At 38.0% G+C, this 24,035-nt stretch overlaps 2 non-coding genes across 2 annotated transcripts; both read right to left on the reverse strand.

The window, feature by feature from the left end:
* Positions 1–9,925: 9,925 nt before the first annotated feature.
* Positions 9,926–10,032, reverse strand: LOC128281243 (small nucleolar RNA R71). Its single transcript, XR_008271456.1, has one exon. It is a non-coding gene; the product is annotated as a small nucleolar RNA R71 (small nucleolar RNA).
* Positions 10,033–20,460: 10,428 nt separating this feature from the next.
* Positions 20,461–20,567, reverse strand: LOC128281185 (small nucleolar RNA R71). Its single transcript, XR_008271398.1, has one exon. It is a non-coding gene; the product is annotated as a small nucleolar RNA R71 (small nucleolar RNA).
* Positions 20,568–24,035: the final 3,468 nt, after the last annotated feature.

Below are 24,035 nucleotides of genomic sequence, written 5' to 3' on the forward strand. Positions count from 1 at the left end.
AAAGTAGTATTTTTCAAAAGTTTTTGTAGATGTTGGGATTAATCCCGGGATATTTCCTAAGCATGATTTGGGTTTCATAGGCCCATATTTAGAGCTTTTAGATTAAAAAAGAAAAGTTTTAAATTGGACCTAATTCACATAACTCAAAATTGGTGGTATGTATGTGTTTTAGTATGGTAAAGCCTCGTATTCTGTCCCGATGTAGGGCACGGGTGTAGAGTGTTACATTTAGTAGTATCAGAGCTATGTTTTAGTCGATTCTAGGACTAACCTAGCATGAGTATGAGTCTAGCTATACATGCCATAACTTTATATTGATAGTGTGACAACTCTTGACGAGATAAATTGTGTTTTTATTTATATAATAAATGGATCCTGACGTAGCTACGGTGGATAACGTGGAGAGTAATGCGCCAACTCCAACTGAAAGGACCGCGCCAGTAGATAGTGGGCTCGTGACGATAAGTCAGGGCAGAGGAGCTAGGAAAGCTTACCTCCACATGATGGATGCTTGGTACACAGAGTTTGTTCGTGCGAATCCAAATACTCCACCTCCCCCACCTCCTCTGATTCCTTAGTATGCACCTGTAGCTCCTCAAGGAGTAGATTTTGTTAGGGGAGAAAAACCCCCGGTAGACAAAATTCGAAAGTAATGAGCCGAGGAATTTCAGACTAATATTGATGATGACCTAGAAAGAGTAAAGTTCTGGTTGGAAAATACCATTAGGGTATTTGATGAGCTGTAGTGCACGCCTGAGAAGTGCGTGAAGTGCACAGTATCACTCCTGTGAGACTCGACCTACCAATGGTGGAATACTCTCATGTCCGTTGTACCGAGAGAGATAACTTGGGAATTCTTCCAGGAAGAGTTCCGGAAGAAATACATTAGCCAGAGGTTTATAGACCAGAAAAGGAAAGAATTTTTAGAGCTAAAGCAAGGCCGTATGACAGTGACAGAATATGAACACGAGTTCGTTAGGCTCAGCAACTATGCGTGGGAATGTGTATCTACAGAAGCCATCATGTGTAAGAGGTTTAATGATAGTCTAAATGAAAACATTCGTTTATTAGCCAAAGAGCTTTAAAGTTGAGGGAGTTTGTGATACTGGTTGAAAGAGCTTGCAAGGCCGATGAATTAGCCAAAGAGAAGAGAAAAGTAAATATCTAATCCCGAGACTCAAGGAAAAGACATATAAGGAAATCACACAGTCCTCATTTAAGAGATCGAGAGAGTTTCCTACTTGATCAAACGTGTCAGTGGGGTTCTCGAATAAGAGCAAGAATAAGCAGTACATGGTAAAATAGCCCAAACCATTTCTATTGCGAGTGTTGGTAGTGCTCGCCCGAATAGACCAGAATGTTCAGAATGCGGCAGACGTCATTTCGGTGAATGCCAAGGAAATGAAAGAGGCTGTTTTAAATGTGGGTCATGGGACCATTTTATTCGTAGCTGTTCTGAGATGGTTGAGAAAGATAAGGATCAAAGCGTGAGATCGGGTAACGCTCCTTCAAGGGGTGACCACATAAGAACCCAAGAAGTGGAGTTAAAGTAGAGGTGCTCCTAGAGATGCTGCTATGAGGTCTGAGGGCAAAGTGCCTGCAAGGACTTATGCTATACGTGCCCGTGAAGAGGCAAAGTCTCCCGATGTGATCACGGGTACCTTTTCTATCCATGATATTCCTGTTGTTACTTTAATCGACCGAAGGTCTACCCACTTTTATATTTGTATGCAATTGATACCCCGTATGAATATGCTAGTAGAGTCTACCGAATTTGTGATAAAAGTGTCGAACCCTTTAGGCAGACATGTGTTAGTTGATCAAGTGTGTAGAAATTGTCCTTTGACAATTGGAGGTCACTATTTTCCGGCTAACTTGATGTTATTGCCATTTAATGAATTTGATATAATCCTTGGGATGGATTGGTTGACTTCTCATATTGTTGTAGTGGACTATGGAAGAAAAGTTATTGAGTTGAAGTGTGAAAATAAGGATATTCTTCAGGTGGAATCGAATAGAACGGATAACTTGCATGTGGTGATATCATCCATATTGGCAGTAAGATATTTGAGAAAAGAGTATAAGGTTTATCTCGCTTCTGTGCTGAATACTCAAGTGTCTGAGTCAAAAATTGAATCGGTACAAGTGATTTGTGAGTTGACAGACGTGTTTCCGGAGGAATTACCCAGATTACCTCTCATGAGGAAAGTTGAATTTAGAATTGATTTAGTCACCGGTATGGCACCCATCTCAATTGCTCCGTATAGAATGGCTCCTACGGAGTTGAAGGAGTTAAAGGTTCAACTACAAGAATTGACTGAAAAGGGTTTTGTGAGACTGAGTTTTTCCCCATTGGATGCTCTGGTACTTTTTATGAAGAAGAAAGATGGATCGATGAGGTTATGTATAGACTACAGACAGCTCAACAAGGTGACTGTGAAGAACAAGTACCCCTTTGCAAGGATTGATGATTTGTTTGATCAGTTGAAGGGAGCTGTCGTGTTTTTTAAGATCAACTTAAGGTCTGGCTACTACCAGCTAAGGGTTAAGGAGCAAGATGTGCCAAAAATCGGGTTTAGGATGAAGTATGGGCACTATAAGTTTCTTGTTATGCCTTTTGGTTTAACAAATACCACTGCGGTGTTTATGGATTTAATGAACCACATTTTTTTACCGTATTTAGATAAGTTCATGGTGGTTTTTATCGACAACATACTGATTTACTCACGTGATGAGAGTGAGCATACGGAGCATCTGAGAGCGGTTTTACAAACATTGAGAGATAAACAGTTATATGCCAAGTTCAGTAAGAGTGAATTTTGGCTTAAAGAGGTTAGATTCCTAGGACACATCATGTCGAGAGATGGGATTAGAGTTGACCCAAGCAAGATCTCGGCTATTGTTGAGTGGAAATTGCTGAAGAATGTGTCAGAGGTTCGAAGCTTTTTAGGCTTGGCTAGATACTATAAAAGATTTGTAACTAGGTTCTCGATAATAGCTACTCCGATGACAAGGTTGTTGCAAAAGGATGTCAGGTTTGAATTGACAGAGAAATGCCAACAGAGTTTCGAGAAACTAAAGGCTTTGGTGACAGAAGCCCTAATTTTAGTGTAACCAGAATCGAAAAAAGAATTCGTGGTATATAACGACGCCTCCTTAAATAGATTAGGGTGTGTGCTCATGCAAGAAGGCAAAGTGATAGCATATGCTTCGTGACAGCTAAAGCCACACAAGAAGAATTATCTAATGCACGATTTGGAGTTGGCTGCCATCGTATTCGCGTTGAAAATTTGGAGACACCATTTGTATGGCAATAAATGCCGAGTGTTCACCGACCATAAGAGTCTAAAGTATTTGACGACTCAAAAGGAGCTAAATTTATGGCAACGAAGGTGGTTGGAGTTGATAAAAGATTATGAGTTGGTGATTGACTACCACCTGGGAAAGGCGAATGTAGTTACCGACGCTCTGAGTAGAAAGTCATTGTTCGCCTTGAGGGCTATGAATACTCAATTAACTGTGATTGATGATGGTTCAATTCGAGCCAAGATAAGAGCTAGAACTACATTCCTTCAAGAGATTTGTGAGGCTCAAAAAGGTGATAAGGACTTGCAAGCTAATGTGGCTCAGTGTGAGTCGGGTGATGAACCAAATTTTCGGATTAATAGCGAAGGCTGCTTGATATTCCAAGGTAAGGTTTGTGTACCCAAATATAATGAGCTTATTCAGAAGATTTTATGAGAAGCATATTATGGTTGCTTGTCTACCCATCTGGGTAGTGTGAAAATGTATAACAACTTAAAGAAGTTGTACTGGTGGTCGGGGATGAAAAAAGCCATTTCTGAGTTTGTTTCTAGGTGCCTGGTTTGTCAACAAGTGAAGGCCGAACACAAAGTACCTTCGGGATTACTTCAACCTGTGATGGTTCTCGAGTGGAAATGGGACCGAGTAACCATAGATTTTGTATCGGGATTGCCCTTAACGCCAAAGAAAAAGGATTCTGCTTGGGTCATTATTGATAGGCTTACAAAGTCGACACATTTTATACCGGTGCATACCAATTTCTCCCTTTAGAAATTGGCTGAATTGTATGTTTCTGAGATAGTGAGACTTCATGGAGTGCCCTTGTCGATTATTTCGGATAAAGATCCTAGGTTTACCTCGAGGTTTTAGAAGAAGTTGCAAGAAGCTTTAGGGACAAAGTTGAGTTTTAGCACAGTTTTTCACTCGCAAACCGATGGTCAGTCAGAGAGAGTAATTCAAATCCTAGAAGACATGTTGTTATGTTGTTTCTTGAGTTCCAAGACAGTTGGGGAAGATATCTACCGCTAGTTAAATTCGCTTACAACAATAGCTATCAGTCAAGTTTGAAAATGGCGCCTTATGAGGCTTTATATGGGCGTAAGTGTCGAACACCCTTGTATTAGATCGAGTTGAGAGAGAATCAGATACACGGGGTTGTCTTAATTAAAAAGACTGAGGATGAGAAAGTGAGAGTAATCCGTGAGTGTTTAAAGGCCACTTCGGATAGACAGAAATCCTATGCGGATATGAAATGAAAAGAGATTGAATTTCAAGTCCGTGATAAGGTGTTTTTGTAAGTATTCCCATGAAGAAAAGTCCTCAGATTCGGTAGAAAGGGCAAACTGAGTCCTCGTTTCATAGGACCTTATGAGATTACCGAGAGAGTAGGGCTTGTTGCCTACCGATTGGCTTTGCCTTCAGAGTTGGAGAAGATTCACGACGTATTTTATATATCAATGTTACGCCGATATAGATCGGATCCTTCGCATGTGATCGCGCCAACTGAGGTTGAAATTCAATCGGATATGACTTATGGCAAAGAGCAAGTTAAGATTTTTGTTCGACAGGTTAAACGGTAAAGGAATAATAGTATAGAACTTGTAAAAGTATTATGGCATAGACATGGAGTCGAGGAAGCCACATGGGAACCTAAAGAAACCATGAGAGACCAATACCCGAATCTATTCACCGGTAAGATTTTCGGGGATGAAAATCCCTAAGGAGGGAAAATTGTAACAGCCCGATTTTGGGTTAGTCAGAATTGTGGTTTCGAGATCACCAATCCAAAGTTGAATAAATTATTTTATTATTATTTTGGTGTTATAACCAGATTATAATAGTGCATGAAAAATTTGGTGAAGTAATTTTAACGTTTGAGATCTTAATTTTGAAAAAAAGACTAAATCACATAAAGGGAGAAAGTTGTGATTTGCTAGAAAATAGTTTTAAATGGCCATGGATTATAAATTAGGGGTATTTAATGTGCAAATAGGCCAATTTTTTTAGGTGTTGCGGGTTGAGACAAAGAAATTCAAAAAAATCAAAGGTTGTTGGCATTAGGTGGTGTATTTGACTAATAAATGAAATAAAGAGAAAATGTTGTCATCTTTTTTCCTACTCTTCCTTCTTCCACCAATTTCTTTCCTCCAAGAAATGGCCATGGTAGCTTGAAACTTTTAGCCACTTATTCCTTTCTCTTGTAAGTGATTTAGATGGTTATTTTTGGTTATTCTTGTGTTTTTGGAACCCCTAAAGCTTAATCTAGCTATGGAGGGGACTATTTTGCAAGATGGTTGAGAGTCTAAGGTTTTGCCATGAAAGCATATGTGATGTTACCTAAAGTTTTATGGAAGAATATAAGTTATAGTTGTGAAATAAACAACTTTTGTAAAATGATTTTCATGGAAAACACCTAAAAAGACCATTTTGTAAAGTTTGTGAAATAGAGAGAAATGTTGTGAAATATTGGGAATTTGGGGTTGTCATAAGAGAGATAAATGGTCAGTTAGGCTTCAGTAACGAGGAAATTCGATAAAAATCAATTTCCTGGCCTAAGGGTAAAATGGTCATTTTGTGAAAGTCTAGGGGCAAAATGGTCAATTTACCAAAAATATGAATTTTTGATTGAGTAAATTTTATCTTGTGATTAAATGGATGATTTTTTTATTATTTTAGATCAAGAAATACAACATCCGAACATAGATCAGGGGAAAACCAAGCAAGTAGACTAAAACCGACTAGTCGCCTACATTTTGTGATCTGAGGTAAGTTGTATGTTAATAATGCAACTATATCTTTATAATGTGTAATTGAGTTAATATGACAAAAATTATCTTGATTTTGAATATGAGAATTCCTCAAGCAAAATCCTCAACTCACAATCAAAATAAATTCTTCTCAACTTAAAATTCTCAATAGTATCTCAAAATAATCCATAAGTACTCATACCTTGCAAATTCAACTCGAAGAACATCAAAGTTTCAAACATTCCAAGTTGAGCATTTTATCACAAAAACCTAGGTGTCTCCCCTCATTTAAGTAATCACCTTTGATTCAAAATATCACAGTGTTTCACATCCTCACTAAAGATTCACTCAAATCACTCGAGGTGTTTAAGGACAAGAAATTTAGCACTCAACAGTCAAAATGAAAAGTTATTACCATAGGCTTGCGTGAAAATCAAATCTCCACTACTATAAATTGAGATGATACATCAATCAAAAGGTCTTTAGAGGGTTGTAACGTGGCTTTGGTTAAGGGGTGTGGTTACAAGCTGAGAGAAATGGTTAGAATCAAGATTGAATTGAAAAATTACCTAACTAGAAAAATAACTAATCATTAATTGAATACAAGTGAGCTTCTTCTCAGAATATGGATTTAAACATTTAAGCTAAAAAACAAAGAACACTACTAATATAAATGTATGTATTGTAATTTTTTTTAAGAACAAGTCAAATAACATAGGCTAACTATCAAAAATAAAACATAGCTAAGCAATTTATTCAAATCAAATCTCGAAAAAAATAGGGATCAAATTAATTTAGGGGATTTCAGCAATAATGGGTTATGGGTTAATATTGAGGGTAAATCAATGGATGGCTTATTAGACTCAAGGAGGTTTCCTAAGGGTTAGTTATGAAGGTAGGCTTTTATGGAGTGAGTGGGTTAAACCTAAATGCCTTTATCATTTTGACATATCAAATCAAAGATGTGGTCTTGACATGTATAATCAAGCAAGTTTTAGAATAACAGATCAATATTGATGCACTCAAAGTAACAATAAAAGTGAGCATGAAAGAAATAGTATATGCTCTAAAGGCTCAAGATCTTACAAAAATTATGGCTTTTTGATGTTAACCCTGTGAATTTCAACTCAAGATAATACCTAAACTTAGGGAAATAACCTAGAAATTTTTATAATTCTCAAAAATCAACTTATCATGCTTTGATTCTCTAATTCCTTAAAGTTTAAACAATCAATGCATAAATGCCTATGTTTTAATCCAAGACATATCAATAAAAATCATAAATTAATCATAATTCATTCTAATAATGATATGAGAAGATTATTTGAGAACAAGACAAAATTCAGGGATTTTTCTGATAATGAAATAAATAACCCCCCACACTGAAGATGTACATTACCCTCAATGTACAAAGATATATAATAGTGATATAAAGATAATATCAGAAGAGAGAGGGAGTGAAGTGAAACTTCCTAAATGTTGAATGGAATCCTTGAATTGGAGGTATGAAGAATAATCGGCCAAGGCAATGATAAGATTGGAGGAGGATACTCTGGTGGTGGTAGAGGTTGGGTTCCACAACCACAGTGTCCAGCGAAGAGGTTATCGTGGTGTTCGGGCAGGACCCGACAGTCGTGGAGAACCTTTTTCAGAGGAGTTTTAAGTTCCTAAGTGATGGTGAGCTTTGGAGCTCTTTATAACTGTGACAAAATCAAAAACTCTTTAGAAAATATAAAGAAGCATAATTACTTGTAATGAAATAGCCGAAACTATAAATTGTTTAATAAAAAATTATAAAACCTAAAAATGAAATAGTATTAAAGGAAAATAAAATAAAAAGTACTTTAAAAAGATAGATAAAGATAACAGTGAAAATAAAAATAATAAATAAAAAATCTTTAAACATCGTCATCGTCGGACGGTTCGCGAGGTAGTGGTGGTGATGAGATGTGAAGGTGCTGACAAATCTGAAGTAGAATAGCATCAATGTGATCAAAGCGCTAAAATCACTGCTGCTCAAATCGTGTAAGGCGCTCAGAAATGTCAGAGTATGAAGCCTCTGCATGAACTGGACGATGGATGGGTAGTGGCTGAGACGGTGGGTCTTCATGACGTGGAGAGACATCATCAGTAATGTCCTCCTGGTCCTCCTCCTCGGCGGGCTAGACCAGGAGGTACTGGGGAGGGTCAACTCAACGTCGTCGCTCGATCATCCTCATATGTAGCATACTCGAGATGCCCTATGGGGACATCTGACCAATGAGGGTGAGGGAAGATACTTGCGCCGCTGTGCTGAGGAGGCCTAAATACCGCGCCAGACGAGTTACATAAGGGCCGATGATATGACTCCCTTCCTATGTCGCTCCGTATGATGCGAATAGCGAGGGCAATGAAATAGGCAAGGTCGAAGACGTGCCCATTCGCCATACTCCATAAAAAGATGGCATGTAAGTACCTCAGGGATGGGGCGAGGGCCGATGCCTTAGAGTGGCTAGGGTCATAGGTGGCCGAGTTAGGGACTAAAGCACTCCAACTATTCGAAGGAGAATAGTGGATATAACGATGGAGGGTGTTGAGTTCATTGTCGTCCATGAGCTCCTCCGTATACAGCCCTAGTGCAATCCTAAAATAAGGTACGCTCAACTGGAGCACTAAACTGCCAAGACGGAACTGGACTGTTCAAGGATCATCGAACTGTGTCATGACAACTTGATTTTACCGGATTAGGGTGAAACCTAATATAGGAGTCCATAGAGTGATTTACTGCTTCTCTAGGGGTTTTAATTAAGAAATAAATTTTGATTAATTCAACTGAAGGTTAGAAGTTATTAGTCTCGAAAGGGATAATAACATAGGTTAGGGAGTCTCACGGATCAAGTCAAGTGAATAAATCGTCCGGTACAGAGACAGATAACAAGTGAAATCTAGGTGGATTCCTCCTTGGGTGTCGTCTTTATCAATTGCTTCTCTTCAAGACTTTTTCCAAATTTTCTCTTTGCTTTAATTAAATTAGTTAATTAGTTTAGATAATTAGTTGAATAAACAAACCCTTTTTATTCTTAGACTAGATAATAAAAAGATAGTTATTACTAGTACTTTCGGTTCCCTTGGGTACGATATCCCGGTCTTGCCATTATTATAGTTTGCCTTTTCGTCGTGATAATAGTTAGTCTAGGTTTGATCTTCATTATAAATATTTATTGCTGGTTACAAATCACGCGATCAAGTTTTTGGCGTCGTTGTCGGGGAAATGAAATATTAGGAACAGTAAATTTTTATTACTTTAGCCATTTATTTTTCTTGGAATTTTATTTTATTTTATTATTTATTAATTTAATTTTTCTCTCTTGATGATTTTTATAGTTTATGACTAGAAGAAACCCATCGGGACCATTACTTTTTGACGAAGAAATCAATCGCACGGTTAAGTAGAAATCAAAGTGAAATAAGGCGTAGTTTACGATACACGGAGAACGAGCGAGAAGACGATACTCAACCCAAGAACCAAGAGATGGCGAAAACCGGTGATCACCGCCTCCTACAATTGCAGCTAATCAAAATCCTGCTCTATGTACTATGTATGACTATGCTAAACCTTCTTTAACAGGAACTGAGTCTAGTATAGTTAGATTTGCTATTGTTGCGAATAATTTCGAACTAATCCCAACACGCACTTGGCGCATTTTCTTGAATTTTACAATACATTCAAAATCAATGGCATTTCTGATGATGCCATTCGTCTTCGGTTATTTCCCTTTTCACTGAGAAACAAAGCCAAGCAGTGGTTGAACTCGTTACCACAAGGGTCTATCACTATTTGGGAACAAATGACTGAGAAATTTTTACTAAAATATTTTTCGTCGGCTAAAACGACTAAATTACGTAATGATATCTCTTCTTTTGTGCAGATGGATTTAGAAACACTTTACGATGCATGGGAGAGATACGAGGACTTACTGAGAAGGTGCCCTCACTATGGGTTACCGCTTTGGCTACAAGTTCAAACGTTCTACAATGGTGTAAATCCCTCGACTCGATAAATAGTTGATGCAGCTGCTGGCGAAACCATCAACAATAAAACACCGGAAGATGCCTATGAATTTATAGAAGAAATGTCACTGAATAACTATCAGTGGCAAGTCATGAGGACTAAGCTAACAAAAATAGCCGGCGTTTATAACGTCGACTCAGTTACTATGCTGTCGAATCAGGTAGAACTTCTCAATTAAAAAATTGATAGTTTTCTTTATTCTACATAGGTACATCCAGTAATGAGGTGTGACTCAAGCGGATGAGGTGTGCATACAGAATACCAATCCTTCAATCCTAAAACTGAAGAAGAACAAGTCAACTATATAGGTAACAATAACTTTAGATCTCAAAATAACCCATACAGTAATACCTATAATGCAGGTTGGAGGAACCGCCCAAATTTCTCCTGGGGTGGTCAAGGGAATCAAAAGCCACAAAATCCTCAGGGTTTTCAACAACCACCTCATCAACAAGAAAAGAAACCAAACCTTGAAGAGATGCTTTCTAAATTTATCTCGGTGTCAGAAACCCATTTCCAAAATACCGAGACAGCACTTAAGAATCAGTAAGCATCGATCCAAGGATTCAAAACTCAGATAGGCCAGTTGTCCAAACTAATCTCCGAACGACCAAAGATAGCTTACCAAGTAATACTAAACCTAATCCGACAGAACACCTCAATGCAATTAGTACTCAAAATAAGGACAGACTCATTGCACCCGAGCCAAAAATACAGCAAAACAACGCGATGAACAAAGGACGAGAAGAGGTAAACAATAATGATCCCAAATAGGTAAGTACGAATCATGAACCTCGTGTGCCATATCTTAAAGTGATGACGAAAGACAAAACAGAAGAACAATTCGGTAAGTTTTTCAAACTCTTAAAGAAATTACATATTAACTTACCCTTTATTTAAGTTCTTTCGTAGATGCCCAACTCAGCAAAATTCTTGAAAGAACTTCTGAGCAATAAAAGGAAATTAGATGCTACATCGTATGTAGAACTCAATGCAGTCTACTCAGCTATTCTAAAGAATAAGTTACCTAACAAATTGAAAGATCCAGGGAGTTTTACAATTCCTTGCTTAATTGGTAGTTTATCTGTAAATAATGCTTTAGCTGATCTAGGGGTAAGTATAAATGTTATGCCCTATAAAATGTTTAAACGACTCGGTCTCGGTAAACCCAAACAGACTAGGATGAGCATACAATTGGCTAACAAAACAGTTAGATTTCCTAAGGGTATTATTAAAGATGTTCTCGTTAAAATTGATAAATTTATTTACCTAGTAGGCTTCGTTGTCTTAGATATGGATGAAGATAACGAGGTACAGTTAATTTTAGGACGACTATTTTTAACAACTGCCAGAACCATTATTAATATTGGAACAAGAGAGCTAACACTTCGTGCAAGTGACAACGCAGAAACACTCCAAGCACACGACTCAGTCAAAACCTCTAAGACTCAAGATAATGTTATAAAACCTATCGATTATAAAACTAATATTCAATCGTCCTTGCAGGAACTTCCTAGAACCAATACAACAGAGACAGTGCGCTACTATCATGAAGAGAACAAAGACGTCCATGAAGAACAAATACTATGGATAGAGGAGCTAGACGAATGGCGAGAACACAAATCGAGAACATATGATAAACCAAAACTATGCCAAAACAAGCCCGATGCCTCTCCTAATCAACTTAAGGTTGGCGATAAAGTCTTACTAGATGCCGCAGATCCCCATATTATCACTACCACACCAAAAGAGGAAATCCCTCTTATGGTACTCAGTATTTTCCCATTCGACACGGTTGAGGTGAGTCATCCCAAGTTTGGCACTTTTAAGGTAAGCAACACCTGATTAAAGCCTTATTTTAAGATTGACAGTAGGAACGAGGAGTATGAACTTCTCAAACCACCATGATAAATCAAAAGAGAGATAAGTCGAGCTTAGACTATAAATAAGCGCTTCTCGGGAGGTAACCCGAGCACTAACATATTTTGATTTCTTTATTTTTAATTTCTACCACTTCAAATCATTAACTTAGTCTTTGAATTGAAAAGTTTTTCACACACACCGCTAGGCACAGGCGTGCCTAAAGCCATGGACAAGCAGGGAAGAGACACGACCAGTGCGACACGGCCGTGTTGAAGCAGGACATGATTTCCCCAAAACACGGGGTGCGATAAATCCCCACGGCCGTGCGACATGGCTGTGGGTAAACTTGAGAGGAAAAACACGGGCGTGGGGATAGAAAACCACGGATGTGCTAGGGACAAGGCTCGATTCTGTTTCTTCAACACGGATGTGTGACACACCCGTGCCGTTCAGCCATGTACAACAATACACGAGCGTGCTACCATAAAACACAGGTGTGGGAGAAGAGAACAAAGCTGGGTACGGCCGTGTGATATGGCCGTGCTTAACACACGCCCTAACTCTCAAAATTCAAACAATACGGGCTCACCCTCAAAGTACATAGGCATGGCCTTAGGCCGTGTGACCCTTCCCTATATAAACAAACCACTGTTCATCTTCTTCCTCCTTTCAAAACCCTAGCCGAAATCTACCTCCCCCTACCCCTAATCCCTATTCCGACCACCATTTCTCAGATTCTCACTTTTCTAACCCTTAAACCACCCTCAAATCCACTTCTCTTGCATTAATCCCCATTTTCCCCTCCCTATACCCTCCATTTTCCCACCACACGGCTTCCTCCCCGCGTCACACACCCGTACTCGCCGCCAACTCGCCCTTGCGCCGCCTTACAACAGCCTTTGGTTCACTTTCTCAACCTTATTTTTTTAATTTGTGTTGCTACATTAGTATTCTACATGCTTTGCATAGATATTGTTACTATTACAAATATGTTTTAGACAAGTTAGGAATTTGCTTTAGAATTTTCTATATTTGACTTGTTTAAGGTACATTATGTCATCATCAAGAGGCAAGAAGGCCGCGGTCCCATCCTCAGAGAGACGTAGGGGACCGGGTCCTTCATCGGCACGTGCTACAGCCGAAGTTTGGCACTCATTCCTTGAATTTTCGCAAGCTTCGCAGGAGGAGCTATTTCAGATACTACGCGCACAACCCATCACCATAGGTCACTGCATCGACTGGGCTGCCGTAGAACAAGTCCAGCTCGCTGATGCCATCCACGCCCTCCTGTCCACAGACCCATGGAAACGGTTCTTCGCTATTACCGAGCCCACTTATTTAGAGGTAACTTTAAAATTATGTTCTACTTTTTATTTACAGGTGGTGATGATGAACAATGATGACCCAGGCACCATTCACTTTTGATTAGGCGGTCTAGTTCGTGTGATGAGTGTCCCAGAGTTTGGAGTTGCTCTGGAACTTTACACCGATGAGTTTATGGAAGAGGAGGACATGAATGCACTACCACGCAATATCCACATCTCCCCCTCCTTGTGCTGGAAGGCTTTGGCACCACTCTCTTCCACCTACGACCCCAGCCGCTCGAAGGCCTCAGCTCTTCCCCCTTCCCTACAATATCTCCATACCATATTGGCACACACCTTGACCGGAAGGAGAGAGAGCACCAACATCGTCAACACCTACGACGCTTACTATTTATGGTGCATGGCGAATGGACATGTGACTGACTTGGCATACTTCATTGCTTTCGCCATTCGTCATCAGACCTAGCGACATAGGAAGGGAGTGATCTCTATCGGCCACTACGTGACGCGCCTTGCCAGACACTTCGGCCTCCTCAACACCACGGCTCAATCATCAGCGCTTACCCTGATAGGTCAGATGTCCCCGCAGGACATCACGACTATGTTACACATGAGGATGATCGAGCGCCGACGTGGGGCCGATCCTCCTCAGTACCGTCTCTCGCATGCCATTGACGAGGAGAATCTTAAGGACATCCCTGATGATGTTCCACCACAGCATGAGAAGCCTTCCACCGCACCACCTAGGGAACGACCAGTTCATGCGGCTGCTTCATTGGCACATCTTTCTGACCGACTCGCCCATTTCGAGCAGTATTGCACTACACAGTTCGAGATGATTCACGAACGAGATCAGTGACAGGACCGACAGATGGACTATATGCAGGCCATGATGCAGCAGCTGTGCCAGTACTTTCACATCGCCATTCCAGCACCACCACCTGAGGGCCCCACCGACGAGGATCATTGAATCCTCCTATTTTTTTATTTATTCTTATTCTTATTTAATTTAATTTATTTTCTTTTGATTTTGATTTTTCTTTTTATTTTCATTTCAATTTTATTATTTTATTTTGAAAGACATATTTATATTAGTAAATTTTACTTTTTTTCCATTTTCTGGTATTTCTAACAAGTAATTACACTACATTCTCTTCTATACCAACTTTTAATAAGCTCTTCATGATTCTACAGACTTCCAAGCAAAGCTGCTAGGAATATTTTACAGAATGAGAAAATAAAAGGGAAACAATACCTTACGAGTGCCATGTTCAACGACCCAATTTCTTCATCTAGCCAAGAACAATGGCAGCTACCACTTTCCCCGAACACTCCATCCTCAGAATCAAGCTCCACATCCATATAATAGGGAGTTTCACCTTCTTTCCTCTTATGATTTTCTTTATTTTGAATAATCTATCTTTGTACATTGAGGGCAATGTACATCTTAAGTGTAGGGGGTGAACATGAAACCTAACTTTTTACATTATTCTCAAATCCCTGAATGTGGTCTTGTGCTTAAGTGATTTTCTTATAATATTGATAGAATGAATTCTGATTGATCTATAATTATTGTTGATATGTCGTGAATTAGACCAAGGGAATTATGCATGATTATTTGATTATAGGACCTTAAAGAATCGAGCATGATAAGTTGGTATTTTGAGAAATAAAATTTTTAGACTATTTTTCCTAAATTGAGGTATTATCTTGAAATCCTAAGTATACAGAAATGACATCAAAAACCCAAATTTTTGGTGAGATTTTTGAGCCTTTTGAGCATATAGCTTTCTTTCTTGCTCACTTCTTTTATGGTTTGAGTGTGTCAACATTGAACTATTATTCTAGAACTTGCTTTGATTATACATGTCGAGATCACACGTATGATTTGATATACTGATATGATAAAGGCACTTAGGATTTGACCTATTTACTCCATAAAAAGCTTTCCCACATAATTAAACCCTTAGCGAACCCCCTTTGAGCCTACTAACCTTTTTTTATTGATTAACCCTTATCATTAACCCATTGAAATCCTCTTACTTGATTTGTCATGAACTCATGTAAAATAGTTCTAGATATTTGTTTGTGGTTCAGTAATTAAGTTTTTTATAGTGGGGTAACATATTGAAATTATCCCGATTCTAACCCCTGTTCTTCAGCTTGTATCCATACCTGTAACCTAAACCCCATTACAACCATGGAAAGACCTTTTGATTAGTGTATCATATCATTTACAAGTGGTGGAGATTTGATTTTCATGCAAGCCTATGGTAATAACTTTTCATGTTAGACAATCGAGTGCTTAATCTTAAACCTTAAACACTTTGAGTGATTTGAGTGAATCTTTAGTGAGGATGTCATCTCTTGTACATTTAGGACTAAAGTTAATTACTTAGAGGAAGGAGATTACCTATGATTTTATTATCAAAATATCAGATTTAGATTTTTTGAGTCTTTTAATGCCCCTATAGTTAAATTCTCACTGTATGATTTTTCGTGGAATTGTTTGTAACATTATCAATACTGATCATGTGATTGAAAAGAATGAATTCTAGCAGTAAATGAGAGTTTTGCTTGAGGACAAGCAAATGCTTAAGTGTGGGGGTATTTGATAAACGCCAAATTATACATAGTTTTACCCTAAATACTTAGCATATTTATGGATGTTTACTACTAGATTTATGGATTTTGGTGCTCTTAATCTGGTTATTTCATGTTTTATACTCATGAGAGCACCAAGAGTCAAAAGGAGCTAAAAACAAGCTAAAAAGGGACAAAACAGACTAAATCGAAAAGATCACACGGCCTAAGCCTTGCCACACGGGCATCTCACACGCCCGTGGCCTTCGGGGGTGTCGACCAAGGTTTACACGATTCACACAGCCTGGCCATTGAGCCCACACGACCGTGGCAATTTAACAGATCGAACACGGCCTGGAAATCACGTCACACGGTCGTGGTACATGGGCGTGTCCCTTTTTTAAAGAGTTGTATTTTACACGGAAAATGGTACTTAGGGAGGAAGAAAGCCAATCCAAAGCCTATATAAACACCCTAAGTATGACCCAGAGAGGGAGCCTCTTCAAGAACTTTTCTGGAATACAGAACCACACGGCAGGAATTACTTGAAGGAAGCCAAACGATCCATCCCAAAAGCCGGAGCTACTCCAAGACTGAAGATCTCTCTCAGAATTCCTTCAGGGGTTTTAGAGTTTTCTTCATGTTTTGTTATTTTTATACTTTTGAGATGTACTCTTATTTTATTATGAACTAAACCCCTTAGATACCTAAGGGGGATAGAACCAATAATGGATCTTGTTTTTATTATCTGAACTGTATGATAAATACTTGATTTATTTTTAATTATGTGTTCTTAATGCTTGAGTTAATATTCCGGGTATTAATTTATGATTTGATATGCTTATGCAGAGGAGGAATAGGCCCTGCCTAATTGTAGGTTTGGCATAATTAAGCGGAGTTGATCAGACGTGTAATGAACCGAAAGTTACGGTATCGGAAATTGAGTCTTAAATCAAGCTTCAGTGAAATTTATTCATGAATATTTATTAGAAATATTTATGAATTATAGTTGAATGGTTATTTAATGTTTGATTAAGTTAAATAGCTTGAATTTAGAATAATGACTAAATTGCATACGGTATAAAAGTTTAATTATAGATTAAAGATTAGTAAAAGGGACTAATCTAGCAATTAGACCCTAAGTGCCATGTGTGTGAATGTATGATATAACATGTGTAATAGTTGGTATATATGTGTAATAGCTATAAGATATTTTATGTTATAGCTATTACACATGTTAATTTTATATTTATTATAGGTTAATAATAATATAATATAGTATAATGAATAAAGAATAATGAGTAAAGAAACATAGAAAGAGTTACAGAGAGCAAACGTGAGAAAGAAAGAAGGAAAGAAAGAAAGAAATAGAAAAGGGAAATTTGAGGATTAAGGCCCTAAAGCTTGATTGGTAAGTTGTTTTAGCTCATTTTCTTATGATTTTTATGTTTATGGATGCCTAATTCAAAGTTCTACATGTATGAGGTTAAAATGAAGAAAAATAGAAAATTTTTAGATATTGATTTAGTTGAATAAATTGAGGTTTTATGGGTTAAATTGATAGGAATTGAAGTTAGAAGTGAAAATTGAGTGATTTATTAAAAGAATTTTAAGTTAGGTTTAAATAGGGATTAAGTTGAATAGAGCTCAAAATTTATGTTTTATAATGAATTTTATGAGTTAGAAATTGTTAATGAGTTGATTAAAAGAGAATATGACGCTTAAGTTAAAGAAAAAAGATTAGTAATGGAAAAAGGATGAAATTGGAATTTTGTAAAAGTTTGATAGAGAGTGAAAATGTGTTTTATGAATTAGTATATTGATGATTTTAACTGTATGATTGTTAGTAGCAAACGAGTAATCGGATACGTCATCAAAGAAGGGAAAGAGAAAGTGAACAAAGATATCAATTAAATTCGATAAATAGTGGTTTGTATTTCTATAAACCGAGCTTAATCGTTATTGCTATATTTGATATTGATATTGTATGAAAAAGTGAATGAGGTAAGTATTTTTACCATATTGAAATGAATGTGATTTTGAATACCCTATTAACAGTGTCGGGCTAGTCGGATATAGTTGACATGTCATAGAAATTGGAAGTATTGGGATATTCCGACATTGAGTCGATGAGACACTATGTGTCGACTATTGTTAAAGTTCCGGATTTGTTCCGATGAAGTACTTTGTGTACGATAATGTTAAAGTTTCGGATTTGTTCCGATGAAGCACTATGTGCTTATCCTGGAGTGTGGGTTGGATCCGTGTATCCTTTAGTATCTGAGTTATGTTAATAAAGGTAAATAAAGTAAAGGTTATTAAAGTACTGATTGATATTGAATAATAGCAATAATGTGTTTGAATTACCATGTTTTAAAGTTGATTAAGCTATTGTTTATAGAAATACCATGAGAGTATTCTCAGCGACGGTTTATTTCGCATGCAGCTAGGTCTGAAAGTATAAGGACTCAGCATACACGCTGATCCCCAAACTCAAATTGGTGAAGTTTCCATCTTTTTGGAAAATGGCATTGTACCTAGGATGTCTTTTGGTCATTTTGAAAGTATCTAAGTTGTTAAGTGATATTTTGGTATGTTTTGTAAATGTTACCAAAACCTTAAGTATGGTATGTTTTGATATGTTAGTGAAGAGTAATAAGAGGAATTGTTGGTAAATGTTGTAGAGAGAAGAAATGAAGATGTTATAAACTTAGTTATCAACATTTTATACTAAAACAGATTTGGACAGTAACAGTAGTCCAACTTTGAAAATATACCAAAAATAGTATAAAGTGAATTAGATGATGAATAAAATATGTAATTGAAGCTTAATGAATCTATTTTTATATGGAAGAAACAAAATAGGTAAAAGAGTTGTATTTTATGAAATATTTACGTTTTGATGAAACAGGGTTAGAACAATTTCTGGATTCCCTGTTCTGACTTTAGAAATTCACCATAAATTGTGTATTAAGAATTAGGACTAAAAATTTATTTGTATGGATTCCTTATTGAGTCTATTTTTAATTGAAACAAATGGTATAGTCATTGGATTTCTGTAAAGGAAGAAATTTGATTCGTAGTGCACAAGGGTCAGAGTAGCCGAACCCTGAAACAGGGGAGACTTCTTCTAATAAACTGTACTAATTGGCCTAACCAAAAATACTAGAAAAAAAATTAGTAAGTAGATATATGAGTCTAGTTTCAGGGAAAATTTACAGAATTGGATTTTGAGTTTTGTAACTCGAGATATGATTTTTTTAGCGACCGTGACGCAGATGGTTAGTTTACTACGAAAACTGTTTAAGTGCTATGATAAGTTTTGTAATGTCTCCTGCTTGACTCCGGCAACGGTCTCGGGTAGGGGGACGTTACAAGATGCCTAGAAATAGGGTTACGAGATTTTACCGGATTAGGGTGAAACCTAATATAGGAGTCCATAGAGTGATTTACTGCTTCTCTAGGGGTTTTAATTAAGAAATAAATTTTGATTAATTCAACTGAAGGTTAGAAGTTATTAGTCTCGAAAGGGATAATAACATAGGTTAGGGAGTCTCACGGATCAAGTCAAGTGAATAAATCGTCCGGTACAGAGACAGATAACAAGTGAAATCTAGGTGGATTCCTCCTTGGGTGTCGTCTTTATCAATTGCTTCTCTTCAAGACCTTTTCCAAATTTTCTCTTTGCTTTAATTAAATTAGTTAATTAGTTTAGATAATTAGTTGAATAAACAAACCCTTTTTATTCTTAGACTAGATAATAAAAAGATAGTTATTACTAGTACTTTTGGTTCCCTTGGGTACGATATCCCGGTCTTGCCATTATTATACTATTGTTCGATAGGTGCGTTTGCCTTTTCGTCGTGATAATAGTTAGTCTAGGTTTGATCTTCATTATAAATATTTATTGCTGGTTACGAATCACGCGATCAAGTTTTTGGCGCCGTTGTCGGGGAACTGAAATATTAGGAACAGTAAATTTTTATTACTTTAGCCATTTATTTTTCTTGGAATTTTATTTTATTTTATTCTTTATTAATTTACTTTTTCTCTCTCTTGACAAATTTTTATAGTTTATGACTAGAAGAAACCCATCAGGACCATTACTTTTTGACGAAGAAATCAATCGCACAGTTCATAGAAATCAAAGTGAAATAAGGCGTAGTTTACGATACACGGAGAACGAGCGAGAAGACGATACTCAACCCGCAGCCGAAGAGATGGCCGAAAACCCAGGTGATCAGCTGCCTCGTACAATTGCAGCTAATCAAAATCCTGCTCTATGTACTATGTATGACTATGCTAAACCTTCTTTAACAGGAACTGAGTCTAGTATAGTTAGATTTGCTATTGTTGCGAATAATTTTGAACTAATCCCAACACGCACTTGACGCATTTTCTTGAATTTTACAATACATTCAAAATCAATGGCATTTCTGATGATGCCATTCGTCTTCGGTTATTTCCCTTTTCACTGAGAAACAAAGCCAAGCAGTGGTTGAACTCGTTACCACAAGGGTCTATCACTATTTGGGAACAAATGAGTGAGAAATTTTTACTAAAATATTTTTAAATGGCTAAAACGACTAAATTACGTAATGATATCTCTTCTTTTGTGCAGATGGATTTAGAAACACTTTACGATGCATGGGAGAGATACAAGGACTTACTGAGAATGTGCCCTCACTATGGGTTACTGCTTTGGCTACAAGTTCAAACGTTCTACAATGGTGTAAATCCCTCGACTCGATAAATGGTTGATGCAGCTGCTGGCGAAACCATCAACAATAAAACACCGGAAGATGCCTATGAATTTATAGAAGAAATGTCACTGAATAACTATCAGTGGCAAGTCATGAGGACTAAGCTAACAAAAACAGCCGGCGTTTATAACGTCGACTCAGTTACTATGCTGTCGAATCAGGTAGAACTTCTCAATAAAAAAATTGATAGTTTTCTTTATTCTACATAGGTACATCCAGTAATGAGGTGTGACTCAAGCGGATGAGGTGTGCATACAGAATACCAATCCTTCAATCCTACAACTGAAGAAGAACAAGTCAACTATATAGGTAACAATAACTTTAGATCTCAAAATAACCCATACAGTAATACCTATAATGCAGGTTGGAGGAACCGCCCAAATTTCTCCTGGGGTGGTCAAGGGAATCAAAAGCCACAAAATCCTCAGGGTTTTCAACAACCACCTCATCAACAAGAAAAGAAACCAAACCTTGAAGAGATGCTTTCTAAATTTATCTCGGTGTCAGAAACCCGTTTCCAAAATACCGAGACAGCACTTAAGAATCAGTAAGCATCGATCCAAGGATTCGAAACTCAGATAGGCCAGTTGTCCAATCTAATCTCCGAACGACCAAAGATAGCTTACCAAGTAATACTAAACCTAATCCGACAGAACACCTCAATGCTATTAGTACTCAAAATAAGGATGACTCATTGCACCGAGGCGTAAATACAAAAAACAACGCGATGAACAAAGGACGAGAAGAGGTAAACAATAATGATCCCAAATAGGTAAGTACGAATCATGAACCTCGTGTGCCATATCTTAAAGTGATGACGAAAGACAAAACAGAAGAACAATTCGGTAAGTTTTTCAAACTCTTAAAGAAATTACATATTAACTTACCCTTTATTTAAGTTCTTTCGCAGATGCCCAACTCAGCAAAATTCTTGAAAGAACTTCTGAGCAATAAAAGGAAATTAGACGCTACATCGCATGTAGAACTCAATGCAGTCTGCTCAGCTATTCTAAAGAATAAGTTACCTAACAAATTGAAAGATCTAGGGAGTTTTACAATTCCTTGCTTAATTGGTAGTTTATCTGTAAATAATGCTTTAGCTGATCTAGGGGTAAGTATAAATGTTATGCCCTATAAAATGTTTAAACGACTCGGTCTCGGTAAACCCAAACAGACTAGGATGAGCATACAATTGGCTAACAAAACAGTTAGATTTCCTAAGGGTATTATTAAAGATGTTCTCGTTAAAATTGATAAATTTATTTACCTAGTAGACTTCGTTGTCTTCGATATGGATGAAGATAACGAGGTACAGTTAATTTTAGGACGACTATTTTTAGCAACTGCCAGAACCATTATTAATATAGGAATAGGAGTGCTAACACTTCGTGCAAGTGACAACGCAGTAACACTCCAAGCACACGACTCAGTCAAAACCTCTAAGACTCAAGATAATGTTATAAAACCTATCGATTATAAAACTAATATTCAATCGTCCTTGCAGGAACTTCCTAGAACCAATACAACAGAGACAGTGCGCTACTATCATGAAGAGAACAAAGACGTCCATGAAGAACAAAGACTATGGATAGAGGAGCTAGACGAATGGCGAGAACACAAACCGAGAACATATGATAAACCAAAACTATGCCAAAACAAGCCCGATGCCTCTCCTAATCAACTTAAGGTTGGCGATAAAGTCTTACTAGATGCCGCAGATCCCCATATTATCACTACCACACCAAAAGAGGAAATCCCTCTTATGGTACTCAGTATTTTCCCATTCCACACGGTTGAGGTGAGTCATCCCAAGTTTGGCACTTTTAAGGTAAGCAACACCTGATTAAAGTCTTATTTTAAGATTGACAGTAGGAACGAAGAGTATGAACTTCTCAAACCACCATGATAAATCAACAGAGAGATAAGTCGAGCTTAGACAATAAATAAGCGCTTCTCAGGAGGTAACTCGAGCACTAACATATTTTGATTTCTTTATTTTTAATTTCTACCACTTCAAATCATTAACTTAGTCTTTGAATTGAAAAGTTTTTCAACACACACCGCTAGGCACACGGGCGTGCCTAAAGCCATGGACAAACAGGGGAAGAGACACGACCGTGCGACACGGCCGTGTTGAAGCAGGACATGATTTCCCCAAAACACGGGGTGCGATAAATCCCCACGGCCGTGCGACATGGCTGTGGGTAAACTTGAGAGGAAAAATACGGGCGTGGGGATAGAAAACCACGGATGTGCCAAGGACAAGGCTCGATTCTGTTTCTTCAACACGGATGTGTGACACACCCGTGCCGTTCAGCCATGTACAACAATACACGAGTGTGCTACCATAAAACACAGGTGTGGAAGAAGAGAACAAAGCTAGGTACGGCCGTGTGACATGGCCGTGTTTAACACACGCCCAAGACACACGGGCGCGTGATAGTAGCCGGGCAGGACCTAACTCTCAAAATTCAAACAATACGGGCTCACCCTCAAAGTACATAAGCATGGCCTCAGGCCGTGTGACCCTTCCCTATATAAACAAACCACTGTTCATCTTCTTCCTCCTTTCAAAACCCTAGCCGAAATCTACCTCCCCCTACCCCTAATCCCTATTCCGACCACCATTTCTCAGATTCTCACTTTTCTAACCCCTAAACCACCCTCAAATCCACTCCTCTTGTATTAATCCCCATTTTTCCCTCCCTATACCCTCTATTTTCCCACCACACGGCTTCCTCCCCGTCACACACACCGTGCATTTCGCCTAACTCGCCTCTTGCCGCCTTACAACAAACCTTTGGTTCACTTTCTCAACCTTATTTTTTTAATTTGCGTTGCTACATTAGTATTTTACATGCTTTGCATAGATATTGTTACTATTACAAATATGTTTTAGACAAGTTAGGAATTTGCTTTAGAATTTTCTATATTTGACTTGTTTAAGGTACATTATGTCATCATCAAGAGGCAAGAAGGCCGCGGTCCCATCCTCAGAGAAACGTAGGGGACCGGGTCCTTCATCGGCACGTGCTACAGCCGAAGTTTGGCACTCATTCCTTGAATTTTCGCAAGCTTCGCAGGAGGAGCTATTTGAAACTACGCGACAACCCATCACCATAGGTCATCGCATCGACTGGGTCGCCAGAGAACAAGTCCACTACCGATGCCATCCACGCCCTCCTGTCCACAAACCCATGGAAACGGTTCTTCGCTATTACCGAGCCCACTTATTTAGAGGTAACTTTAAAATTATGTTCTACTTTTTATTTACAGGTGGTGATGACGAACAATGATGACCCAGGCACCATTCACTTTTGATTAGGCGGTCTAGTTCGTGTGATGAGTGTCCCAGAGTTTGGAGTTGCTCTGGAACTTTACACCGATGAGTTTATGGAAG

Source organism: Gossypium arboreum, chromosome 9 (assembly GCF_025698485.1).
Source record: "Gossypium arboreum isolate Shixiya-1 chromosome 9, ASM2569848v2, whole genome shotgun sequence".
In the NCBI taxonomy this organism is placed as follows: domain Eukaryota; kingdom Viridiplantae; phylum Streptophyta; class Magnoliopsida; order Malvales; family Malvaceae; genus Gossypium; species Gossypium arboreum.